Source organism: Phyllostomus hastatus, unplaced genomic scaffold (genome assembly GCF_019186645.2).
Source record: "Phyllostomus hastatus isolate PE091 unplaced genomic scaffold, TTU_PhHast_1.1 phas_contig_1, whole genome shotgun sequence".
In the NCBI taxonomy this organism is placed as follows: Eukaryota; Metazoa; Chordata; class Mammalia; order Chiroptera; family Phyllostomidae; genus Phyllostomus; species Phyllostomus hastatus.
In genome coordinates, this window is record NW_025333498.1 from 48,992,268 (window position 1) to 48,998,324 (window position 6,057).

The 6,057-nt window shown below is 37.1% G+C and overlaps 1 pseudogene; it reads left to right on the plus strand.

The window, feature by feature from the left end:
• Window positions 1–3,390: 3,390 nt before the first annotated feature.
• On the plus strand, window positions 3,391–3,474 carry LOC123814441 (annotated as a pseudogene).
• The last annotated feature ends 2,583 nt before the right edge of the window (window positions 3,475–6,057 follow it).

Below are 6,057 nucleotides of genomic sequence, written 5' to 3' on the forward strand. Positions count from 1 at the left end.
AGGAGGAAGGCTTTTCACAGCAGGCCCTGAGGTGACTTTAGAAATTGCTACCCAGAAAGATAACAGACACAGCTTCAGCTGTGTTTCCTCAGCCTAAGAAATTGGCAATGTTTCTTTGTACCGCTTTGTCATTTTATTAAAAAAGTGTAGTGTTAATTTCAGTGTACCATGTCATAAAGAAATATGCACAGCTTTTGAATCTGTGATTTTAGCAGCTATGAGTTGCAGTATATTTTAAGAGTTTTATTGAAAAGTTCTCAAGTAAACAAACGAGGGCCTCAGCTCAGTGAATTTACGCAATGTTAAAGTACACAGTGAATTCAACCTCTGAATTTTAATTTTCAGCTAACTCAAACTGTTGCATTCCTCAAAACATGAAAGGAAGATTCTGTAAAGTGGAGTGACGCTAACTGAGCTGTGATTTATTTCTCCACAATTGATTTCCTGGTTGGAAAATCAACATTTGGAGACACTTTCTGAAAGTCTCTCTAAGTTAATTCTTATTTATTTTAACAAATTAACTTCTAAAGTCTGAAATATCTACTTCAATATACTTGGCTTTTATTAATCAAGATAACTAAATACGGAACAATTAATTAAGTACATATCATATGCCACTCTTCCCTCCACCACACACAAACATTTTGGAGTTACTATTTGTGAAAGACAAGCAAAGATTGTGTGATTTGACCTTTACCATTTTTATTATTTCAAGAATACAGACGTTAACACATGACATTTGAGGTTTTAGGAGTGAAAGTCTTTCTTATAATCAGAGGTTATAATGAATGGTTTTTCATAATCATTATGAAAATTTTAGTACAAAATTTTAGTTCAAAATTCTGAGCCTCTTCATTTGACCAAATTATTTTATCTTGTTTTTATATTATAATTTTGATTGCTGCACTCCAATTTTGTTTTTGGCTCTGAAAACTATCTATATATGTTTTGACTACTGAGTACCATATAACTGTCACGAGCCCATTGTGTGCTCCGGTAATCAAGTTACCAGTCAGGGCACAGAGCCTCCACACAAGTGGATGTGCACATGTGTGTTATTGCAAATTAACGTGGTGTGTTCACTTAATGTTCCTAACAAAGTGGGGTCGGGAGAAAAATGCTGCTCTGGGACTTCTTTGTCAGCTTGTATCTGTCCTTCAATGTCCAAGTAAGCAAATAAGGAATGTCTTTTTAGTGTATACTACTCAAGAAGATTCTTCCACTTTTCCCTTTTGCCTTGCTTCTCCACAGGGTCAGAGATAAAACGGAATGGACATGAATGCTGAATACAGATCAGACCTTCAGATTTAAACTGAGGGTCTGTCTAGATGAAAAAAATTATATACTTTTTCATTTTCTAATTTCTCTAAATTTTGTTTATGCAGAAAAAAGTGGTTAGTATAGAACTAATCAATGATAGTAGAACTTTCTGCAAAGCGTTGCCTTTCACATTTATCTCTTGGGTTTGAATTATTTTGACCAGAGTTAGTCCAATCACAGAATGGAAGGGAAATTTAAGAAAACAGTTCATTTTATTTTTTCTTTGATAGTTTATTTTAGGATAGTTTATTTTTAAGCTCTTGGAATGTAAAACAAATACCTTTTAAATCTCTGAAGTGCAACCTGAATACAGTTAACACCTCATCTGGCTTCCAGGGTATAAATTAATCTTGTCTACAGGCCATAAAGAATATTTACTGTTCTCAATTTGTTAATTATCAATATTCCAAAATTTTACTAAATATAACAGAAGATGCAATGTAATAAAAATTCTTGAAGGCAACTAAGAAGCAGGGCATTATCTTTATGATTTTACTGCAATATGCAGTGCAATACACTTTTCCTTGATTCCCAAGTCAATCAGTTTATGTGTATTAACTTCTCTTGAGATGAGCACTCTAATAATGTAAGGAATCAGTACCCACCCACCTGCTGTCACTTCAAATGTATATGCATTGACAAGATATCCAGGGGCCCCAAATATTCTCCCACCAGCCCATGGATCTTCTGCTGGGAAGGAGACTGCAGTAGGCACAGAACAGCACATCAGGAAGGGTGCTATAGTCTCCAAGGCTCTGCCACAGGAATGCTCCATCAAGATATTAACAAAAATATTAACTAAAATGGAAAGTACTAATAAATCAGATTGCATTAAAATTTTAAAAAAATGTAAATGCCTACCACAGAGTAATAAAAGTTTACAATACATTTATCTGACAAAGGAATAGTATAAAATATATAGCAAACTCCTATAAAATAAGAAGAAAAAAGTAAGTAACCTTGGAGGAACAAAGGCAATAAACAATGAAGAGCTGCTAAGTCTTATTAAAGACTAAGGAACTGCAAACTCAAATGTCAAAGAAATACCCCTACACACTCACCAGGATGACTAACATTTAAAAACTCAAACTGTCAGTGCTGGGAGGGACATGGAACCGACAGAACTTATAAGTCTGGCAGGAAAGCAGAATTTATATAATTGCTTTGAAAAACTAGCAGTTATCAACTGAAGCTGAGTATATACATACCCTTTGACCCAGCAATTCCACGTCTACATAAACACCCATCAGATATGGGTAAACATGTGCATTAAAAGATATGTACAAGAATACTCATAGTGACACTATTCATGATAGTCTCAAACTGGAAATCTACCTCAGTGTCCATTAACAGTAGAATAATAAATAAATTTTATTGCTTTTTGATATGCATTCTACCAACACGCTTTGAAAACCATTGGTTTCCATAATACATTTTCATTTTCTTTTTTTAAAGGTTATTTATTTATTTATTTTTAGAGAGAGGGGAAGGGAAGGAGAAAGAGAGGGAGAAAAACATCAATGTGCAGTTGCCTCTTGTGTGACCAAGGACCCAGGCAGCAACCCAGGCATGTGCCTAACTAGGAGTAGAACCAGCGACCCTTTGGTTCACAGGCTAGCACTCAATCCACTGAGCCACACCAGTCAGGGCCATAACACATTTTCTTTGCACTCATTTTGTGCCCCCCTGAAGTGCTATGCATGGTGGAATTCAGTGCTCTAGTGGCAACACAAACACTATATGCAAACAGGGTGGCAGGAAACAGTAGACACACATGTTTTGTAAGTCACCCCTGTTTATACAAATTTTCCATTGAACTTCACTTAAAAAACAGAAATTCAAAGACAAAATTATTTAAAATTTCAATAACAGGGCAATAAACTAAGCATGGGCTCTTCTGAGTGAGGGGCATTTCCATGAATCCAGTCCTTCATGTTAATTACACTTCAATTATAACTTTGTTAAAAGCAATACGAACAATTATATATCCTTTGCTGGCTTCCTCATTGTCAATAAAAAAATCAATATTCCTTAGGCTAAAATAGGGTTTTAAAAATTGTGGTCTCTAGCTTGCTTTGGCAGCATATATACTAAAATTGGAATGATACAGAGAACAAGGTTGACATGCAAAGTTGTGATGCATTCCTTATTTGTAAATAAATAAATAATTTTGGTCTCAACTCTACATTTCTTATCTCTTATTCCCCTTCCTACATACAACCTAATTCATCCCCACTACTGACCCATCTCAAAACCTTAGAGTCATTTTTCACCCTTTTCTCAACTCCTCATAGCAGGTTTGGTTGCCTTAATTTCCCATAGAAATTGATCACTATGATCTAAGTAAGCCCCATGGTACCTGGGCTCCTACAATAAGCACCTAATCTGAAAAACCAGCAGAATGCTATGAGCAAATGAATACCAATGCCAATCAGCCTTGAGGGTGTAGGAAGCTTCTGTTGACCCTCCACAGTTATTCTCCAAATAGTAGTGAGGGTACTCTTTAGAAAATAATCACTGCTGCTCAATTTCCATCAAGGCTTTCCATTTGATGGAGGATTAAATCCAGTCTTTAGCTCTGAACCAGAAAGTCTTGCCCATTTACCTCTCTATTTTCATTTCTCTCCCCTACTCACTCATTTCACCCCAGGTTTCCCTGACCCTCTTAGAACTGATTCCTGGCCTTTGAATTTGCTAATTTCTCCATTTACAATGCACTTCTGTGCATGGCTATTTCCTTCTCATTAGGACTCACACCGAAAGTCACCTCGTTGGAGAAACATTTGCTGACCACAAAATATAAAGTAGCTCTCTCCCACCAATTCTGATCATAGTATCAAATGTTTACTCCCCTAGCCTTTACTGTGTCCTACAATGATTTGGTTGATTTATTTGTATATTATTTTAATGTCTGTGTCTTCTCTCTAAAATGTAAGTTCTAGGCTGTCTTATTCATGGTTACAACCCCAGGGCCAAGAACATCTGGCACATTATGCATGCTTAAAAACATTAAATCTCATCACTCGCTTTTGGAGGGATGATTGAAGGCTCTCATTCTCCTGGTTGTGTTTGGCTTCATTAATTATTTATTTTTCCCACTGATAAGCCTCCTCCAGTTAGCAGAATTTTGTTTGGGTGAGAGGATATTGAGACGTATGTGAGACAAGAAACTAGGGCTTAGGGCTGGGCTGGAGGGTGGGAAATGGAGAGATGTGCACGTTCTGGAAAGAAAATGTTCTTCTGGGAAAGAGAAAAGCATGTTTGAAGGGTGTTTTGAAGCCTTCTGTTATCTGTGGTGCCTTCTAACCCTCTCTCCCTTCTTTTCAGAAAACTGTCCGTGAAGTTTCCATGTCTCATGAAGCATGTAGATTTTGGGGGAGGGGAGGACTATTCCACCAGGTGCTGATGGGTTTTCATATATAAGCCAAGTGTGGGCAACCTCACAGCCTGGTCTCCTCCAGGTTACACCTATCTTTCAACCTGCATTGCTAAATTTGGTTTTAAAAATTATATATGTATTTTATGTATAAAAATATATACATAATTAAATATATATATTTATGTCTATTCCTTTTGTTTGTAATATTGTTGCCAGAAATCCCTCCCTAGACATGGAAAAGAGTTTGTGGGTGAGAGTAAGGGTACTGGAGTCTGACTTCCTTCCAAGCCTGCTCTGCTTCTGCAAGGTTTTGGCAGGTTATCTAGCTTCTCTGAAAAAATAGTACACTGCTACTACTTTTCTCATTGTTTGCTATGATGGTTAACTAAAAGAAGGCATTTGCACAGTGACTGGCATAACCACATGGGACCTTATTTTCTTTAATCAGGCCTTTTATTTTTATTTTTTTCCTTTGGTTCAGATTGACCTCAGTAGTATCCTGACTCACTCACCTGTCTCTCTCTCCCTTGCTTAATCATTAAGCCCTCAGAACAATGAAGTTCTGGTCAGACTCCAGTAAATTAGAAACAAGGTTCTGGGTCTATTGCCTACTGGGACAGTTTTCAATCAAACTAAACATAATACCTTGGCCTCAGTTGTGTTTTAGCTCTGGACCCAAGAAAATGGAAAGATTCCACAGAACAAATCCTTGTGAAGTTGGACAAAACAACACCACATCTGACATCAGGACCAGATGCAATGATCAATTACTCCCTACCCTAGCTCCAGACAATCAGTATATACAACAGCCCCAACTCTATTTGTCACCATGATTAATGATTTTCCCCCTATATAACCCATCCCCTATAATTCATCAGTGAGCCAGGTCTCAGCATTAGCTACCTGTGACTCTGGGCACGGTGCCATGTCTTTAATAAATCCTTACTTTCTTGACTGCAAAGTCCTGTTCATCTCTTATTGGCCTTTAATGTACATGGGCAAATGGACCCCTTCAGTCCAATAACAGCATTTGTGTTAATGAACAGCAAGTGGGGTCCTGCTGCCTGCTGCCACCCTCTAAGCAAAATTCTGGAGGCAAAGGTTTGGCGATAAAGGACAGGGGTCATTATTCAAAAGCTACACAATTTTGGAATAACAGCTTTCCACAAGCATTAGTCACTTAAGCCTATCAATTAAGGCTAAACTCTTTAACACTTGAGTTCTCCTATCATTTCCCCTGTTATTTTTTAATTATCTTATTTCTATAAGATTAGTTGAGAAACTAAAACAACATAAGATACAAAAGCTACATGATTTTGGAAGAATGGCGGGCTTCTGCCTCAGAGCTCCTCTTCTCT